A 21559-nucleotide genomic window follows, 5' to 3' on the forward strand; every position below is an offset into this window, starting at 1 on the left:
CTACAGCTACATTACTTATCCAGATGTTCACTGCAAGAGTAGAGAGGCTGGTGTACAATGGCTGTAAATTAATACAGAAGAGTTCAGCTTCCATTGTTCTAAGATGATGTAGGCTATTAATCTGTTTTCACTAATTAGGGTAAGTGGTGACTTGGGGTCATTCTTCCTGCAGATACCCACTGTGGTCAATCACTCCTCTTTGACAGTACCACAGCTTTGCTGTGACTGTGGCAGAACTAGTTAGACAATCCAGACTAACTTTGGGAAAGCAGGCAGTGTGAGAATTGAAATGAGGCTGGTGAATTTTCAGCATTATGTTAGCTGATAGAACTGATCTACTGCTGATACCAATGAGGGAGAAATGCCTGAGGGGGAATAGATGTTGGAGTATTCCATGTGTTAAACCAGTGACCACTGCCTGCAATCTGCCCAGATGTAGTTGTTTCTGGTGGCTGTCTAAACACAGAGAGGCTTCAGGGCTGTTTCCAGTGTGTACTCAGGCTTGGGGGTAGTTGGACTGGAGGTGTGAAGTCTGGGGAGCCAGTGTGGCATACAGGGCACTTTGTGTGCAGGCAGAGCACTGTAGAAAGACACAAGTGTCCATTACAGAGTTAGGAGTCTTTCAGGTGTGGAGTGGTGTTCTGCCTGCTTTCATCATCTCCTTTTTCTCATTCACCACAGGCTTAGAGCAGGAGCTGTTCTATAGACTGGAACACAGCTGTTTGTTGCTGCTGCAAGGATTTGTTTTTCTAATTCATCCTTTATCTCTGCTCTAGGTTTTTTATTAGTATTTTATTTCTTTTGTGATTGTTTTGTTTGGAGATTTTTTTACTAATTTGCACTGGGAATTTTTTGTTTCAGATTACTGTAGTGAGATTCTTCCCTGTACCATGTGCAGATACAGCATTAGAAAAGAATTACTGAAGCTTCTCTGCCATTATGTTCCTATCTGAATCGAGGCAATGGGTTTTATGGTGTTACCTTAGCTTATAAGAGTAGCTCCAAGGGTTCTGAGCTCTGTAGGGCCATCTTGCAAAGTAGCAGATTAAGCTTGCTCCAGCATGATTTCCAGATGTTTAACATTGTAGGAAAAGCTGTGCTTGCTCTTGAGATTTGAGTGGAAGACCTGAGGCAGACACACAAAGCCTGTTTTTTTCTGGCTGTAGTTTTTTAGTAAGGCCAATCAGGAGTGCAGCCTGCCAGTTCATGGAGGGTGAGGACTTTCATCCATGTGTGGATAAAGATGGGGAAGTCCATGTAAGTGCAGCACTGTCAAGACTGGCCAGAAGAGCCTGGTTGCAGGTGAGGAACAGTGTTCACTATCCCAGGAAACAGCCGTGCTGCTGTTTGCTCTCCATGTGAACTGATGGACACATAAGGAACTGTGCTGAGGACTCAAGAGAATGCTTTGGTAATTACCACATATTGCTTTTTACTTGAGCAGTGCAGCAGCATTGCTGATCTTGGTCTGTGTTGCAGGCATAGAATTTAGGCCTTCAGATGAATGAGTGCATCAGCAGATGACAGAAGGGAGCATGCTTTCTGTTTTCTGTTCTGCATGTGCTTTTTTGTCTTTCCCCATAATTACAGTTGGGTCTCTTGGGCAGTGGAGGCAGCCCCCATCACTAGGTTTCAATTTAAAAAGAAGCTATAGAGACCCTTATATCAATTACTTGAGTCAGAAGACCTTTCTCATTCATTCTTCTGTTACCATCAACTGGCTTTTGCTGGCAAATACATAGGTAAATTGTTTATGAGAAGAAAAATGAGATGGGATGTCTTGATATACTGTGGGGGGATGAGAATGTTTCAGTAGGAGAGAATACTTTAGAAAGGATTTGCATCACCAAAAGCAGATAAAAAAATAAGAACTATAGAAACAGTTGCTCATATATTGCATTATGGAGTGCCAGCACTAAGGGTTGGCTGAATATGAACTTAATTTTCTGAATTTGAGCTTCTGATCATGTGTCCCTCTGAATGCTTTGTGGCCTGCTAGGAAAGTTGTTTTGCACTGTTGTGGTAATAGAATTATGCTACTACAGTACTAAAAGAAATGTGATCTCTGTGCTTTTGAAATTTAACACATAGGCTTTAGTTTATGAGTAGCTTGGTAATTTAAAGTCTCTTTTAGAGCTCTGATCCTGATACTTGTGCCTGTATGATCCATGACATTAATTAAAAAATATTTATTCAATTTCCAACTTCCAAAAAGTTGTGTGATGAAAATGCTTACTATTAAGTATCATTCAAAATATTTTAAAAGCAGCAACTAAAATATAATTTGCATTTTTAAACTGGTAATTTTTTAGCAGATTAAGAGGAATAATGTAATCTGTGCAATGTTTTGAATTTACTTTTTGGTTTTTAAAGATAATCCTTAAGCTGTTATCAGCCTTCATTCAAGCTACATTAGTCTGAGTAAACTGGATTTTATACTGTAGTGGTGTTGCAGCATGTTTTTCCTTGTTAAAAGAAGGAAGGAACTCCTTTCAGTTTTTTATTGACTGATGATTCTTGGCTCTCTTATTAGCTTTTACAAGTAAAGTGAAAATGGAAGAGCTAAGATGGTATCATGCTTTCTTGTAAATACCTTCTGACTGGCTCACTAATTTTCTACAAGAGTAAAACTGGTTCCTTAAACTACTTCAGTTCTTAGTGTCACAGCTCAGAAATGGCAACAACGTGCTAACCAAGGTTTTGTGCTGGGTAATACATTTTAATGCCATTTGATGGTAGTCTAAAAGCTACCTCTGTTTCCAGTGTTCACATTTCCATGCTTTAATATCAGAGTGTAAGTCTTTCCTGTGCTGAGAAGGTTGAAGAGCAGTAGAGCTGTGTTGTGAAATGGAGTGTCATCTCAGATAGTTTCTTTTCTTGGTTTTGGTTTAGGTTAACAGAAGTATCTTTACATCTTTGGTTTCTGGAAATTTAAGAACACTGTGAACCTCTGGCCAATAAAAATTTTCCCATTATGTAAAACATTCTCGTAGATATTGACTCACTGATGGCTTCCTCCATGAAGTAAACAGACTTTTGCAATGAATTTTCTAGTGAACTAGTAGGTTTCAGTGTGCAGCTTTTTGATTTGCTGTAGTTTGTTATGGTTTAGTGCAGCCTTTACCTACTATTTTTCTTTTTTTGCCTTCAGGCTTGTGAGAATTGTTTCTGTGTATTAATAGGAGATGCTTGAAACCGACTTGACTTGTTTGTTTCCCAGCAGGAAAGCCTAAGTGCTTAGGCTTTAACTGAATCAAGACCAGCTCTCAGCAGTGGGAAACAATATATTAATCTATCGGAGCACAGACTGCAGGCTTGTGTGTCACTGGGGTTTGTGGTGGGAATTTTTTTCATGTAAACAGGTAGGTAGGAACGATTCTTCTGCTGTGTATGTTTTTGATATGTATGTTGAGAAACCTCATGACAGTTGTGTGAGTTGGGGTTTTTTTTGGTGGGATTTTTGGGTTGTTTTTTTGTTGGTTTTTTTTTTTTTTAGTATTAGTATCATTGCATGACACCGTAAAGTACCTCATTCTCCTTTGCGTTTTCACATCTTTAAGTTCATGATATTTATTTAACAAATCATCTTCAGTGCCTGGGTTTGGTTTGGTTATGAATGAAGGTGATACCTCAAAAGTCAGAACAAGTTTCATTCTCATTTCTGTAAATAAACCCTCTTGTAGCATTGTTCTGTCTCGTTGTGTGCCTTGCACACAATCACAATGGACTTTTTGGCAAGTTCTGCATTCTGCCTGATGGACTTAAGTTGCATGATAGTATATGGAGGCTGGGTTTTTTTTGTTTCATCAGTTGTACTTGCAAGGAAGGTAAGCAAATTATTATCTCCATTTCACAAAAAAATCTTCCCCTCAGATGTTTTATTTCAAATAGATTAAAAATATGATTAGAACTCATAGGTGGTAACCAGCTTCCTCAGTCAGCCGCAGCCTAATTTGGAAAACTGCATTTAACCTTACTTGCAAGAAGAGAAAATGTCTTGAATCCTTTAGAACAGTAGCTTAAATATGTTTGGGGTTGTGCTTTCCTTCCTTGTTCCACTCTGCTTTTTTCTGGAGTTTAAAAACAAATTATGCTTCTAAAAAAAAGTTAGTCCTGTTTGCCTTCAGTTTAAGCTTTAAATTAGGAATGGATAAAAGAAGTGAAACGTGCTCCTTTCAACCTCTTGAAGTGAACATAGGAAATTCTTCAGTCTTTCAGGTGAGTGCTGGAGGTTGTGGCTTTGCAGAGGAGCAGCAGGTGATGCTCTGGGACTACTCTGGGGCTTTTTCCTCAGAACAGGTATAGCTTTATAAAGCTAGAAGGTAGAGAGGCTCTTTCAAAATTCTCTGTGGAAAGGGATAAAAATTAGGCTACACTATTACTAGACCATATGTTAAGTACTGTGACTAAGAACTTCTTGTTGGTAATAAATTATGTGAATTAATGATGGTGTTTATATACAGAAGTTCATGTTCTTGTCACAATAAGTTTTTTTGTAGGTTCACATAACAGTATAACAAGTCCTTTTTAGGTTGTGATCTAGAAGTAGCATCTGAAGGATGCAGGAAGAGGAAGTAGTCTGCTGGAATAGTTGAACACTCTTTTGGCCTTTTCTCTTTCTCTTTTACTCTCCCACACAGGACCATGAACAGTTTATGAAGCAGACTTGTTATCTTTCTGTAGGACTTTTTTTTCCCTTGGCCATGTCTTCTAAGTTGGTGCTAGGTGTTTGGTGGCATTTTCCTAAGAAATCTTGTGTGCCTCTGTGCTGGTATGTGAATGCCTGCCAGAAAGCAACTAGGCTACACATAGCTGTCTTGAAGTAATTTTACTGTCCTGAAGCAAAACAGGTTAGAAAGTGTTAGGGTGCTAGTCTTAGACTAACTGCAGAAACCAAAAAATAATTAAAGATCTTATTTTCCTATTTATGTTTGGTTTTTAGGTGAAAGGGATATTTTTAGTCCTTCTTCTTCCCAACTTTATCAAGATATAATTGTTTTTGTGTTCCTTATTTCTAGTTATTTTTTCACTTTTGACAGTTCCCAGCTTAAGACTGGAGCCCTATTATACAAGGTAATACATGTGAAGAGATGGGAACTTGGTAGGTGACCAGGTAAGATCAGAGAAGGGGGATCTGTTGCTCAACAAAGGAGAATAGAAATATACAGAAGTGCATTAAGTCACACAGAAAGTCTCTAAGTCTCTTTTCTGATTTTGTTCTTCTGTTTCAAAGCTAACAGGCCTCTCTTTCCCCTTTTCACATTTGTGATTATGATTTTAAAATGTTGTATGTTGTGTGGTCTGCAAACCAAGGAAGGGATTTGAAGCTGAAGATGACCTTTAGTGGTAAATTCTTTTCAGTAGATAAAAATTGGAAATAAAACCAACTAAAACTTTATTTGGGAGCCTAAACTGGGTATATATTATCCACTAGAGGAATGTCAATGTTAACTAAGCCATGTTAGAAGAAGAATTGTAAAATCAATGTTTCAGTGCATGGGAACTCAGGAGAGCCTGCAAAGAGTAAGCAAAGGACTTGTGCACAGCTTTGAGAAGTTAATCTCCCATCTGTTGGTGGGGGAGTGGGTAGTAGTTGTTTTCATTCTATCTGAGTCTATACCTATGTTGCCCATTATATTGGCATTTTAAGGGAAAGGAAAACCTTCACACATGCCCCTAAAACCAGCCAGCCTTAGCACTGCTTCGAGCCAGACCCCCAAAGGATGCATCTCCCTCCAAACTCTCCCATTTCCTTTGTGCTCATGCCCATATAACACGCTCTGATTGCTGCTACTGCCCCTCTCCTGGGGGCTGCACAGGAGGTGGGGAGGTGCCAGAGGGCTGTGGAGGTTTCTGAGCTTTCCATGTCATTGCCAGCAGGTGCTCAGCCCTGCCTGATGTTCCAGTGAGGCTGAACCAGAGGAGTCTGGGCAGGATGCTCCCCCAAGGAGGACCTGGATCTCCAGGAATAATGGGTTGCTGATGGTAGGCAGCTGGGATGAGCTAAAAGATCTGGCCTTGAGCCTGGCTCTGCAGGATGCAGAAGGAAGGAGGGGTGGAAAGCAGTGATGAGCGTATTGTTTCAAATGAGCCAACAACAGGCTGGTTGACACTGAGGGCTCTTTGTGCTCCCTTTGCTCTTAAACAGCTGTGGAGGGGGATGGAGGTAACTCAAATTAGAGATTAGACTTCCAGTGTCCAGAGAGGCAGTGGGCATAAATTAAGAATAAAAAAGATAAAATTTCATCTGAATACAAGAAAAGCTTTTGGCTGGGGGTGTGCTCGAACACTGCAACAGGCTGCCCACTGTGGTGGTAGTGTCACTCTCTGCAAATCCTCAAAACCCAATGGGTGACTGTGCTGGGCAGCTCTGCCTGACCCTGCCTGGGCGGAGGGGGCTGGCCTGGATGGTCTGTAGATGTCCCTTCCAACCCCACTGCTTCTGTGAAAGCTTCTTTAATATTTGGATGCATTCTTTTGCTGCTGTTGTGGAACACTTGGGGAATAATTACAAATGCCCCTGCTGGGCACTTGTCTCACAAAAACTGCTGTTGTGTAATCACGGCAGTTTTAATTGTATAGGGAAAGCATCCAAGTGCTAAGTAGTTAATTGACTAAACTCCCCAGTTTAACAACCAAAGCAAAAAAAAATCCACCAGTGTCTCCCCCTTCCCTGAACTGAGAAAACACCAAAACATCCTAAACCTTACAAGACATTTTGATTTTAATCCCTTAAAATATTACGGTTATGAGGATTAAAGGTAGCTTTATTATAACAAAATTGTTTATTTTCCCCTCATTCACTCCAGTTTTTCCACAAAGTGCTAGCCTCAAATTATCCTGTGAAAAATGAAATAAAAAGCAGACAGGAACATGAGGAGGAGCAGCAGAGAAAATGCTAAGTGGTCCCACCAAACTCTGCAGTTTTTGCCTTCCAGCCCACGACTAGGAAGTCATGAGATGATCTGAAAGAACTTTGCTGTAGCTGTGTTTCTTTGCCGGGCTCTTTCAGCCCTCCCCCGATTGCATTTTGCACAGCCCTCAGAAAGACTGCAGTGCAGTAGTTGGCAAAGAGGGACTTACTAGGAGGGAAAATCAAGCTGTGATGGCTCCTCTTGCAGTGTGGTGTTGCTGAGATCTGCATTTTGGAGGAGGTAATGAATGGTTGCTGTTGGGTTTCCAATTCAGAAGTCTGGATGCTTGCAAAAAAAAGGATGTGGATAAGTTTCCATTAAATGTCTCTAGATGTGCATGGCATGCTGGACAGCCACTAAGCTTATTGATGCAGTAGTTTGGGTTTTCTTCTTGATACAAAACACCTGCAGTTTCTGCCTAATACTTTGTTTTTAATCCTCTGTGCTCAGACAGTGGAGAATAAGGTAAGGTACTTTTTGTTGACTAACATATAAAGGATAATGGAAGTAATTTCTATATGTTGTAGCATGCAACAATAACTGTGCTTGTTGGAAAGTAAAAGTTTTGATTGCCTTTTTTATTGCTTGTAATTCATTGAAATTCTTTGTAATAATTTCCCTGAATTATCTAGTGTATTCAAGTTAAGAAACAGTTATGTGTACTTCATTAGTATTAAAAGATTCTTTTTTAGTCAGTTTTCACTTTGTTTTTCCAATATAATACGGAATTATTTTCAAGATCAATTATTTTCAATTGTTCTGAGAATGTTCCTTTTTTATGTTAATCTTAGGAGCTAAATCCCCAGTCCTTTCTATGTCTTACCAATATCTTTGGATTTTTTTTTTTAATGCCAAATTTTTAGGGGCGTAGCACTGTCATAATGCTGCTGTTCAGCTGTGGAGTGCACTTGTTTAGTAAGAATGAAATAAGAATTAAGGCACTTTGTAGGCACCTTATTCTCTGTGGTTTGGAAGGGGTTGGTTGATGTCTTGGGAGGGAAAGGAGAGGCTGAAAGTACAAAACTCCCTGCACTAAGTTTGGATTTATACCTAAGAATACGAAGGAGCAGTGGCCCAGGGTCATTGATATGATTGGTGGCTGAAGTCAATATCTGAGCTAAGAGTTTTAGAACTTCAGTTTTTTGCTGAGTTAATATGTAAATGTTTAGTACAGAAATTTGTGCTACTTTCATGACACCTGTAGGTATAATGGGCTGACTTGTAATTTATATACTGCTTTGGTGGGGAAGGTGTACAGTTGCAGATCTCCTTTTTCTTTGAGTAAGCATTTATTCTTAGAGTTTTCTGTAAATCTCAGTGCTGGGCTATTTCTCCAGGTACTGTGTTTCTAGAATGAGCCAGATTGAGCTTTCATTGGCCTGTGTGTGTTTTGCCAGAATCTGTAACCACTCATTAGCACGTTGCTTACTATGATTGTGGTCCAGAGTAGCATTGCTGCTACTTTGTTAGCAGCAGTAGCCTTTCCTTTCCACTTCCTGAGGACCAAAGGTGAATTGTAACACATGACCAAGATCAAAAAAAAATCAGCCGCAAAACCCCAGTTTTGTAGCTGTGCAAGTTTGTGGCATTCCTCCTTTGTGGCTATCTTGGTCTCGTGTTACAAAGTCCCGCACTTCAGCTGTGGCAAGGGGAGCGAAATCCCGGCGCGTGTAGGTTCAGGTAAGCATTTCTGTGACACTGTGACCTTCCGTAGCCAGCTGTGTGACTGCTGAGGCCGAGCTGTGTGGCTGCTGAGGCCCATCGGTGTGACTGTGGCTGCTGAGGCCCATCCTGTCCCCAGCTGTGTGCAGGATGGCAGCGGGGAGCGCGCTGCCCGGCCGGGCCCTCGCTGCCGGCCTGCCCCGGCCCGCCTGCCAACGTCGCTGCCCTGGCACCGCGGAGTAACCGCCCGGCGTGGCCACAGTGCCCTCCTGGACTCGGGGCTAGGTGGGTGCAGAGTGCACTGGCAAGAGTTGAACTGCTGAAATTCCTGTGAAATTATGTGCTTTGGCTCTGTATTGTACCTGGCCAGGTGAGGTTGCTGCTGTGTGCCCTCAAAATTTGGCCTTGATGCGTAAGGTGAGAGATCCAAGGCTGTGGGGATGTCAGACTTTGTGTGGTGGTGACCTGGGCATTGTGGAGCATTTGTTGAACCTTACTGTCACGTTGAAGAATGCACATAGATATTGATGAAGATTTCTATTAATTATGCTCTTGGACCATTTTCTTCTTTTTCTCTGTGCTTGTAAAAATTCCAGGATCAAACAAACTTCCCCAAACTAAGTTGCTTACTTGTAATGACCTTTTGGAATATTGTGGGGTGTTCCACTCTGCGGAACACTTAATTACTTTCCCAGAATTGAGCTGGTGTTTTCAAATGGAATTTGTCAGACTTCCCAAGAAAATGGCACTGCTTTGGAGGTTTTCTATAGTCTGTAATGACCTGCAGTGTATCCGGGTGGAGAAGTTTTGGTGTGTGCGTGAAAGCAAGAAATTACAGCTGTGATTTTTTAACTGTGCATGCCCTCTTTTAATGCTATTTTGTTGAGTCATTTGTGAGCAGTAGTGGAGAAGAAGAAAACAATAGTTTAAAAATCATGTTGATATGCTTTGTGTACTGTTCTTTGTTATTTATGTTATGCATAGGTTATTTTTAAAGCTCATCATTAAGAATTAGTTTGATGGTGTAATGAAACTAAAGAAGTAACTTGATGGATTCTGAGAAACCTGTTACAGTGTTTTTGAATGAAGGTAATGTAACTCAAACTCTTTCTTTCTTCAGGGCAAAGAAAGAAACCAGGCAGACTGTAGCAAAGCTCCCTTTATTGGCAGGAGTAAAGAGAGCCCTATCAGAGCATTGAGAAAGCCTATTCTTCTTTCTTCTCAAGCCGCGGATCAAATGAGATTCAAATAAAACGAAGGAAATGTAAGCAATCAGAGAATCTTCCAAATTTGGGGGAGGTGTGGGAAGAAGAGAAGTATACAGATTTGATCAAGAAAGCTGCTGCATTGACTTTGGAAATCAAGAGCTTTTATTTAAGCTAACAACTCTGTTTTTAATATTATAGTTTCTTCAGTTGTCTGTGAAGGAGAATTGTTACCTATAATTTCCAGACTGATAGAGAGTTTACCTGTTAGCAGGTAATTAGGGAAGAGATTAGAAAAAGCAATAAGAACAGAAGCTGGGCAAAGAACTGTGAAGGATTTCAACTTTTATGCCATTCTGGCAGCATCTGTGGTACTGAAGAGGTATTTAAATGGGAAATGTCCTGTAACCTGTTCTTAAGGTGAACCTTTTCTAAAGGTTAGAGCCTAAGAAAATACATACATTTATTGGAATTGTGTTACTGTGAGTTTCGACACTCACCTTTAAACTTCTAATGCTTGTCACTTGACTTGTGTGTTACCTGAAATTGTATTCACATATATGGCTTGTTCTTCAGTGGCAGTGCCACTGCTTTCTGTGGCTCTGATATGGTAAAACCCTTCCTTTTGTTTTTTTGGCTGCTGGGAAAATTCTCACATTTGTCAAGCATGAAAAATTGATGGCATTGGATAAACTCTGAAGGAGAATTATAATTTTATATACTTCCTCTCAAAGGTTTCTTTTCCTTGTGTTGGAGTGCATGGCTGAACTGGGCTGCACTCAATCCAAACTTCATAAGCTTGCTAGGTACTGGTTAGGAGACAAATTGCTGTTACATTTATTAAGGATATAATGATTTTTTTTTCCTCCTAAAGCCTGAATATTTGTAGAAGAGAACATTTTACCTAAGCAGTCTTACTACTGCCATGAAGTAGGTGCTTGGAAATCTACTTTCCTTTGGTTTTAATTCTAGTCATGCACATAATATTTCCTCCTCTACTTCAAAAATGCAATACAGTTTTTTGTGAGAATGAGCAGTTATTTTGATGACCTTGGTCTGAATTTTTATGTGCAATCCTTTCAGCAATTCATCATTGCACTGCTGATAGGATGAAAAATAGATTTTTACAATATATTCTCCTGGCATCTGTGGTGTTGATTTTTTTTTGTAGTCCATTAAAGTAAACCTTGAATGTGGTAGTGGAGAGCTTGATTGAAATTACTGGTCAAAACTGAGCAGATGAGAGAAAAAAGGGGCTATATAAAGGAAAGTGTATGAATACAAAAAGTTTGTACTAAGAGAGATTATCTCTTATGTGCCTATTACATTCAGTTTAGGCCACTTTTAAAAATAAAATTATCTGGAGATGGTTTTAAAAAACTGGGTGATGACATATCATTAGAGATGTAAAATTTTCTTGTGGGAAGTGAGAGGATAATTTAGGATTGTCCTCTCTCAGCTGAACTTAAGATACCATGGATTTGCCTTATTACAGTTGTTGCCAGTCCTCTGTGTTGTGTTAGTGCACTGATGAAGTCCCTTATTTCACTGAGATACAGAGGCTGTTTGGATTGATAACAAAACTCATCCTTGTTCCAAAGTGGAGTAGCCTTCACTGTAACTAATCTCAGCTATCACCAGCACAGCTGTCAGTGAATAAGTATAACTCCGGTGCAGTCGATACCCTGGAGAATAAATTAGCAAAGTAGTAAGACCATATAAAGATAAAAATGCAGTGTGAGTTTACATATACCTAGTTTAATGATTTTCTTTTTTTCCCCCTGAATAAGTGTCTTGGAAAATGGAAAATTGTTTTTAAAAGCCCCAGTACAAAGAAAACCCACTTTTTGACACTGATGCTTGTCTAACCTGTAGAACTCACTGTTCTGATATAACACTAAGAATTTTTTACTCTTGGCCTCAAAATAATTGCTTGTCAATTTAGCAGATGTATAGAGGAAATGGGAATCATGCTTAACAGAATCTTTGGAGTTACCTTTCCCCCCCCTCTTTTTCTCCCCTCTTGCCTATCCACTAGTGTATTGTAGATACTGTATAATGATGGAGAAGAGTTCCAGGAACTGGATTGAGCCTGGCTTGATGGATCAACATTATAACATTTTTAATGTATTTTGTGACTTTATGCTAAATTGCAGGAAGTGCATTTATATATATTCTGAATTGGATTAAGTTTGACACTCCTTTGGGATCTTCTAAAGGCAGCCATAAAAGAACTTCCAAAACAGTGGGAAGCAGGTTGAAGAAAGAAAGGATTCTTCTCAGAAGCATTTATAATGTTAAGGTGGTAGTTCTCCTTATGTAGAGAGATGTAGATTTGTCTTTAATATTACACCTAGTGTTTTCAGGTCCTGAAATTGCTTCCTAAGATAACAAAGGATTGGTGTACAGTTTAGTTGGTAAGTATCATGTTGAAAAAAAAAGAATCTCTTATGGCTGCTAAGAAGTATGGGCGAGTTATTTCTTTTTATCCAGACTTCTAGAAGGGTTTAGAGTGGTGACAAATCTCACTAGAAGTGTCCAAAAATAATACTTCCTACTGATGTAGAACACTTCAGGCCAGGGATGGTATAAAAGGTAAGCAATGTTTTGCTTATTATACGCTTTAGGGAGAAATAAAGTGATGAAGTCTTAAAATCACGTACGAATTTTGTAGAATTGGTGGGGAAAAAATCTAAATCACTGCTGTAATATTGGAAGCTTCATTGCCTAGATACAAGTTATTTGCAGGAAGTGGGAAACAGCAATCTTTCCTCTGAAGTGTCATTAGCAGTGCAAGATCCTGTAAGCTCTAATCTTAGGATGTAAACCCCTTACTCTGTCAGTGAGTGTCCTCTGCATACTTTTAAATCTGGCATTTGCTCCATTTGTAAATTATTCTTTCCATTCTGCATATCTAATCTGTGCCTATGTGAATCTTTATAACAAGCAGATAATTCTTTATGAGCATAAATTTTCCAAGGAATCTGAGTATTCTCATTTAGTTTCTAGAGTAACACCTGGAGGCTTTCAGGTTGGAATTTTGAAAAATAAAAGTGCATGTTTAAAGGTTAGATTGCCATTAATGCATTAAACAGAATTGCTTTATTAAGTATTTATTTGGTAGAAGTGAACATGATTTCATTAATATTAACTAAAGAAGCCCTCAGGCTATAAGCACGCAAAAAGCATTTTCAGTTAAAACTGTCAACTTTGTATTCCAGATCTGGAGAAACATCTCTTTAAGGCCTTGTGGATGGTGTGGAATGCACCACTTTTAATGTGCTTCTGAAGCAGCAGCAGTACTGTACAATTTTATCAGAAGGTTCTTTGAAAGGTTGCTATTGCTTGTGTTCGACTTTTTTGGCTGTGTAACAGTGATAAACACTTGGTTCTGGGTAATAATGTGAAGTTCAGTCAGAAAAATTTATAAGTTACTTTCACAACCTCCTTTCTAGGTATGTTGTAGAAGGATAACATCCTCATTGATTTTTGTTAATTCTCTTAATCCAGTACAAGGGAAACCTTCAAAGGGACCTGGGGTTTTTTGGTCCTTAGTCATGTCCTGTCTGACCCAGGTCTCTAAAGGTGGCTTGTTCTCAAGATGTCAATGATATTTATTGATCTGAAACCTCCAGAACTGCAGTTGGTGTAAATAAAACATTTTAGGTTGGCACGACAAAATAATACCATAGTTTGTTATCTGGCAAAGTAATCACAAAGAAGAGGTAGAAACTAGGAGAAACTGTGAGAGAAATGAGGAAATTGCATGTAGGTTCCAGGTAAAAGAGTCTTTTAATGACACTTTACAGTTGGAATAATGAGCACTGTCATACACCAGCAGGCACTTGTGTCTTACATGCACTTGGCTTCCAGTAACACATTCCTAAAGTCTGTTAACTACAGGAGGAACCAACCTGCTCCTTCCTTTCTTACATTGCTGGGAAACACGTTTTGTGAATCTAAATTTTCAGTTAGGGAAAGCACAGCTTTCTCCATGAACACCTTAATAAAGGTAAAAAATGCTTTAGATAGCAGTGAATGAGAAGCTGGGATTATGAACGCTATGCCGAGTCTGGGTAAAGGGTCTGTGACTTTCTCCTGAAAACTCAACCTCAGTAATACTTTTTTACTAGAGCAGTAGAAACTGAAATTTCTAGTATAACTAGAAGTTCTAGCACGAGTGGTTTAGAGGGTTTTAAATGTTTTTTTAATGTATTTTTTTTTCTTCTTCTAGATTCTGTTTGCAAATTTTGGGTTTGGTGGTTGGGGGTTTTTTTCCATCTAATATAAAAATCTTAACAAAACTCCCACTTTTCTCCCAAACCCTAAGGTGTTGGTCATAGATAATACAATCCAACATTGTAGTGTACAGTGTAGACATTGAAATGATTGAAGTTAAACCTGCTATAACTTCATTAAATAAGTTTTTCCCCCTCACATTCTGATAAATAATAAAATATATCAAATGAAAAGAGAGTTACTGTTATTCTCTTTTTTCCTTTTCCTTCCTGATTAAGAAGCAATGGGTTCAGACAAAGCTGAAGACATCATCTCAAATGGTGGGAAATTTCACTCAGGATTAGTAAGAGGTTGAATTCTGTGCATGAGTAAATGTCTTCCATGCAGTTTAGTGTTCAGTAAAATATTCTGATGTCACATGCTGTGTTAATTTCTAGAGTTTGATTAGTATTTGGGGCAGTATTTCTTTCTTACCTGTGTTCATGGTATGCTGTGTTCACTGGGATAAAATGGAAGAGCAGGAAATGTTTTATGAGAGTGAGTTAATTTCCATGAAAGACAGGTTAGATAGAATTTTTTTGCATTTTGGATGTAGGCTTAGAAAATTTAGTTAGAGTGGAACAAACTTCATGTGGAAGTGAGAGACTGTGGTTTTGAGTTTTCTGGTATGGTCATGTCTATTTGCACAGCACTTCATTTCAGTGTTGAGTTCAAAAAGTGCTGAGCCATACTTGAAGTTGTATTCTCTTTCATTTACCAGATTCCTCTAAACTCTGCTGTGTTCAGAATTTCCTGGGAGGACTATCTTTCTTAAAGATAAGCTGCATTTTAAAATTAATTAAGTTGTATTTTGTAGGTATTCTTGAGAAGGCAGTTTTGCAGTAATTATTTATAATAAGCTTCTTGAAGTGCTTTGGTTTTTTTCTTTTTATTTGCTGGTCTCTGCCACCTTTGCCTTCACATACTTTCTTCTAATTGTAGAAGATAAGGTACTACCTCTTTTTTTTTTCCTCTGCTGAGATTTCAAGGCTGGATTCATTAAGAGACAGCACAGACTCACTCTGTCAGGAATTGGCAATGCAGAAATATTCTTCATGCATTTGGCAGACAGCAATGTAGATAGGTAGACTCTGATTTGAGGAATATCTTCTGCTGTTCTGATAGACTTGAAATTTTGTTAGATTTAAAGCCGAGGATCTCTTTGACTAACAAAGTAAAAGAATAACACTGATCAATAGGTCTTGGTTCAAGAACGAAGAAAAGGTTGACAAAAATACTGCAGTAATTTTTTGATCTCTGCTTGGTGATTTCAGAGATGAAGAGACTTTGTCTTAAGTTGCTATAATTGATAAGCAACTTGTTACTGATTATTCATGCAGCAGATTTTTCTTGAAGGCACACCTTGGGAGGAAAAGGGGGCTGGACTAGGTCACTAGAGGATGAGCCATCATTTTCTAGGACTGCATGCCAGGGTGAGAATGACTGGGACATGCTCTTTGCCTTTACCCTTGTTGATCCTTGCTGGGGTTTGTTGTTGCCCAGTCACAGCAGGCAGAAGTGAGAATCCTAGTGAGCAGCTGGGCTTTTGGGTGTCTGTGATTTGACACTTGTATCATGTGAACCAAAGATCTGTGGTGTGCTGTGCAGCAAAAGTAAAGCATTAGACCTGTTGTAAAACAAGAGTTGGAGGAAATCTGGATTGATGGAAATAGCTTTCCACAAAAACAGAGTACTTCTAATGCAAATATAAGCTGGTTTTTTTCTAGTTCTCTCTTCAAAGCACTTGTAAAACCATTTTGAATGATGAAACTACCTTTAATTCCAAATATGATTTTCATGGTGTTTCTGGGAATATTTTATCTGAGTATATTTCTTTTGCAGAAGATAAAACGGTTTCTTTGTAAACAGAGCCAGAAGTTAAAAAAATCAAAAATTCATAGTGTTCAGCCACTTCCCCCACATAGGACTGTCATATGTATCTCAATCATGGACTTCCCCTAAACAGCAGAGGAAGAGATTAAAGTATACTTTGTTCTGTGATCATCTGATTATCTTTTGATCTTTCCTGTTCTTTATCTGCTTCTACTAAAAGCCTGGTATAGAAATACAGATCACAGCTGGGGGTTAACTTCATAGATGAAATGCAATAGCTTTGTCTAGGGGTGCATGAGAGAGGAGAGGAAATGTACAGGAACCTGAATTGGAAATGCAGAAGAATACTCATCGTGAGCTTGGACAGCATTTCTCTTATCTGTTGTCTTGTGACCCAGGCTTTCAAAGCTTAAGAGGTCTTTTGATTTCTAAAAGATGCTTTTGATTTCTTGCACTTCAGATGACTTTATACTGTATTTTGCTAGCCCAGTGAGATTAGGAAGTAATTACTGAGAGCTGTAGATAGCAAGTGTAAGTCAAAATACAAACACTTTATTTTTACTGCTGCCTCAGGCTGAATCTTAAAGCTGTTTTGCCAGCCCATGTGTCATGATTCAAAGGAATGCTGTAAACTTTCAAAAAAGCAAGAGTTGAACATAGTGTCACATAAAAATGAGCTTTCCTTAATTGCACTGACTTACCTTTTCTGCTGTCTTTTTAATAGATAAAATTTAAGCCCTTTAAAAGTTGTGTTTTTTCTTTTCTCTCATCCGGTGAAATTTGTGTTTGACTAAATGTTAATTGTATTCAGCCTATTATTGGATAGTTACTAAAAGTGTCAGTCCCTGACTTCTTGGGCATTCTGAACTATTTTAATACTATGTTATGACTTATAAATCTTACTAATCTAACCTCTTAGAGCTGATGTAATTACTTTCCAAATCTGTCCTTTATTTAGAATCAGAAGTTTGTTACACTGCGCAGGAGGGAGTATATGCTAGAGCTCTTTTCATGACAGCATAGTCCAGCAGACTTGCTAAATTGAGATCCCTTGTATGGAGATAGTTTTGTTTAATCCTCTAAGACACTTCACATGGCTGTGTAGACTTGTTTTTGAAAGAAGTACAGCCAAGGAACTAGATAAGTTAAAAGAATAAAACAATGTAAAACATAACTTACCTTTTATTTTCAACTCTTCAGTCATCTTGCAAACTAGAACATGGGAAATGCACGTTTTTGATTAAAGTGACACATGGTTGTTCTTTTGCAAGAATATCATGATAGCATCTTTTGATTATGCTTCTGATTTTCTAGGTCAGATAGGAAAAGAAGGAATAGCCTGTACCTTCCAAACCAAAAATAGTTTCCCTATTTGTTCAATAATTTCTACAGGCTAGAGCCTGTGGAGATTGTGGTGAAATATGGTTTAATTGCTTGAGATCATAGCAGTTCAAGTATCAGAACAGGCCTTTTTGCTGCCTGAGAATATCACATCATAATTGCTGCAGTAAAAACTCCTGACAGGGGGGTGTTAAGTGCTGGGAGAGGTTGCTGGGAGAGGTTGTAGTTTCTTCACCCAGGGAGTTTTGAAAACTCAGCAGTGGACCTGACCTGACTTTGAAGATGGTCTCCTCTGAGCAGGAGGCTGGGCTGCATGACCTCCAGAGGTGCCTTCCAAGCTCAGCGCTGGGAAACTGCGCTGATGAGTGGCTCTGGAGAGCTTGTAAGTGGCAGTAGCTTCCTGTGTGGAGGATACTCAGTGCACATCTTCTCTGTGTTTTCAGATGTTTGGCTTACTTGCTTCTATCTGATTTTTCCTGTTGGTCTTCATCTGTTCTATTATATGTATGATCTCTAGGTCTTCTTCACAGCAAGGAAGGTGCATGCTTATGAAATCTTAGGGCAAAGTTTAAAGTATTTAAAATAGCCTATTTGTTTTAGCACAGAGAAAAAAAGTTTTAAATATCAATGGTGCTTTCATTTCTGTACAGGAATCAGACTTAGTATTTGAGTGTAAATATAAAAGAAGATGAGGAGTGGTCTCCTATTTCTCACTGTACGAAGTTGTATCAGTGTGGGTCACTTAGCAACCCTTCCTTACCCTCCTCAGAATATTCTCTCAGAGCATGTCCTGGAAATACCTAAACCTCTGGTTAGTTGGTCCCATATATATATATGCTCTGGAGAAATAGTAAATAGCACTTCCAGCATGAAAAATGCATGGAGGTAAAAATAAATAAATCAGTAGTTCCCCTGTGCAAACAGCAGGAGTGGACGTGCCAAGACCTCTGACCTCACACAAAACAAATTTGATGGATGATTGATTTCAAACCTGCCACTCCAGTGGTGCCCAGTCATGGCCTGAGTCTGTCTTTGGAGTGATTCAAGCCATTTGCATTTTATTGATCTGTTGTTCAGTGCCCCTGCCCAGACCCAGCAGTGGGTTTTGCCAGAAGGCCAGGCTGAGGTGTGGTGGGTGTTGTGAGAATGATACTCTGCAGTTGGACCCCTTCATGCTTGAGAGCTCCAGAGTAAAGATTTCCATGGCAGCCTTGTTTTAATATTTTTGACAGGTGTGCCCTGAGTAAACTGATAATATGTTGTCACCAATATACTGCTTTCAGGTTGCATTACTGTTCTAACAAGACATCAGAGTATGCCAATGTATGTTGCATATTTTAATAGCACTTGGAAACAGAACCAACTCAGAAGACTTGTCTAAAAATGGTGAAAGAAAGATGGACATTCTTTTCAGTATGTTCTAGGAATTTATTAGAAGCTATAAAATGCTGAAATATAAGACCGAGAAAAAGTTCAGATTGTTTTAATAATTTAATTTTAAGATAAAGGTTTCTGTGTGCTAACTTGAAGCAATAATTCTTGATGATAGAAAGCAAGTGAGCTGGAAAGACTGAAGATCTGGAAATCCCTCTCCTGATACCTGGTCATGTGTCTCTCTGAGGATATCCTGTGGAGTAAGGAAGAAAATTCTGTGAAGAGCAGTGAAACTGATGAAGTTTGTTTTCCTACTAATCTGTGCTCTACATCTTTTTTTTTAACCCCTACTCCCCCCTCCTCAAAAAAATACCCAAAAAAAGCAATAAAACAACAAAAACCCCTAAATCTTCAGCCCAGCCCTGCTTTTATGGTACAGGAGGAGACTGAGGCCATGAAGCTTGGTGGGAAGGGAGGGAGCAGGTGTTCCTGGCTGGTTTGTGTGTGTCTGTGCACTGACTGACTGATAGACCATGGGGGTGCACTTTTATGGCCTCTTGCTCTCTGGGACACTGCATTAAGTTTCTCTTTCTGTTCCCCTCATAGCTGTTCATTTTCATGGCAACACTGTCCAGTTGGTTCCAATGTGGTTTTGGGAGGCTGAGAGTGGAGACAGCACAATCACAATCCCTTACCTCATTAAAAGCTAGACTGAAAAATTATACCCCAGGCTACCCAAAAAAATGACCTAGTTAGGATGAGATGCTGAAGTTTGTGTGCTTTTTACACGTTTTAGATACAAAAATTTTTTGAAGAGGAAAGGTTACTTTTCTGCTCTGATCTTAAGATCCCTGTCCCACTTTAGGTTTCTCTTTCACAGCTTAATTTAGATATTGTGCATGCAGTGCTGTTCTGTTTGAGGAATTCCTGTTCTCAGTGCAAACTGTAATTTGATCAAAAAGCTTTGCTGTCCTGTAGTAATAACCAAATTAAACAGTGGCATGCATTATTCTCTTCCAAGGTGCTGTAATGAAAACATTTATTTCTAATAGCTTTTTGCTCTTTTTGAATTTTAAAGCTGTGACAAAAGCTTATTTGCTTCATATTGTCAATATACTGAAACTGTCTTCATGCAGAGTCTATTAGGTTCCAAATCCCATGGTACCTAGTACAATCAAATTTTTAGGAGTGTTTTAGATTTATATCAGAATTAATCTTTTTTCTGTTTTCATTAGGATGCAAATTTATTTTGAATTTTTATAGAAGCTTTATTGTGTTTCAGTGTCACAAACCAGCTTTATTCCCTAAGAACAAATCATAAAGATATGTGTTAATACAGAACACAAGTGCAGATTTTTAGGATGTTTGCTCTTCGTGCAGTGAGAACAACACTCTTGCTTGAGTAAGGAAAGAGCAAAATGCCTTTTGTTTGGGAATTCCCGTGCTTCCTAATTCTCGGAACAACTTTGTGGGTAAACACGCTTTTGCTTCCAGTTTCTAGGTTTCTGTACTGATACTGATTAGTTAAGCACCAACAAATTGTTCTGACCTTCACTGCAGTATATACAGCTTGAAGTATCAGTTGGGGTTCAGCCTCAGTGGCTTGAATTCCACTTGTATTGAGCAAGAATAGTGACCAGACTGGAGCAAGCAGTGTCACAGTGTCACCCATCTGATGGCCACAACCATGTCCATTCAAGTGTGAATATTAGCATATGCTGGCTGCAGGAGAGGTGGCTGACAGACAAGCAACAGTGGACAGAACCAACTTTGGTGACTGTGCTTCTGTTTTTTATGTGCTTATCTGTCCTGAAAAGTGATTGTCCAGGTTTTAACAGTTTTAAAAGACATCTAAAAGTCATATACTTTTATTGTGATAATCTTTTTCCACAGATAAGAAACTGGAGTGTTAAGAGCTAGCTGATGATTAAGTAGGCATTAAGATGTAGCTTGCTGAACAAGTACCAGAGTCTTTGGCTGGATGGCACCTTGCCATGCCTTTAAGAATCAGAGGCCCCCACCAGTACTGGCCCATCCTAGATACCTGGCTAGGCTCTTCTCCCTGCTCTCTGGAAGGATGTTAACTTCACTGCCATTAGTGCAGAGTACCTTACTGGGGTGTGACTTCAAAATTGCTTCTTGTTGGCAGTTTGAAACATGATTGTGGGGGAATAATCCAAGTGCTGCTGTTAAAGGTTCCTGCAAAGGAAGAGAAGCCATTGCAGCTGACACCCTGGAGTGGCATGGAAGTCATAACAGAATGTGATTTCCAAAAGGATGGCAGCTGAAATGTTTGTATTTTCTGTGCTTGTGTTCACTGATCCCACATGCAGGGGTAGGAGCATGTAACTAACATGCATGAAGGCAAAACTCTGTGCAGACAGACAGACAGACCTCATTTCTCCCCATCCCCTTGTTAAATACAGCTTGTTCATTATAACAAGGTTGTGGTGGTGTTGCAGGCTCAATGCTGTGTTGTATTTTATGATAGTACTTCATGTATGGCTTCCCAGTTTTGCTGCACAAGAAAATGCTGGCATTCAGAGTATTGTGGAAGAGAATTCTTCACCAATCTGGCTGCGCTATTGCTGAGCTTGTTTAGCTTTTCTGGTCTGACATACTTCTTCATAAAATAAATACAAAACCCAAGGCAGACAAATCTGTTAAGCATGTCCCATAGTATGTTTTATTTGTCAGTGTGCTTTCTGCTTCTTTTCTGTGACAAGGTATCCAAGATATCAGTTCCAAAAGTGGAGTCCTGTGGCACCCTGTGCACTTTATTCTGGTGTGAAATCTCTCTTGACAGCTGACAGTCCAGCCTGGAGCAGTTTCGGATCTCTGTGAAACTCTCACCTGCTGCTCATTTGGCATTCAGTGCTGTCTGTGTTGTCTTGAATATTCTCCTGTCACCCCTGCCTGCCTTCTTGTGACTTCTTATTCCATTTCCTTGAA

General features: G+C 39.2%; 1 protein-coding gene across 4 annotated transcripts in view; it reads left to right on the forward strand.

Moving 5' to 3' along the window:
- TRAF3 (TNF receptor associated factor 3) overlaps positions 1 to 21559 on the forward strand; it is a 68911-nt gene that overhangs the window by 10460 nt on the left and 36892 nt on the right. For 2 of the 4 annotated variants that reach the window (XM_031066241.1, XM_031066243.1), the window contains exons 1-2: positions 8316 to 8861; positions 9697 to 9840. The exons of 1 other annotated variant lie outside the window; for it this stretch is intronic. The gene's annotated coding sequence lies outside the window, so the exon portion shown is untranslated. Of the gene's footprint in view, positions 1 to 3220; positions 3363 to 8315; positions 8862 to 9696; positions 9841 to 21559 lie in introns of those variants that run through there. One more of the 4 variants, XM_031066242.1, reaches the window with a different exon arrangement.

Source organism: Geospiza fortis, unplaced genomic scaffold (assembly GCF_000277835.1).
Source record: "Geospiza fortis unplaced genomic scaffold, GeoFor_1.0 scaffold23, whole genome shotgun sequence".
Taxonomy (NCBI): Eukaryota; Metazoa; Chordata; class Aves; order Passeriformes; family Thraupidae; genus Geospiza; species Geospiza fortis.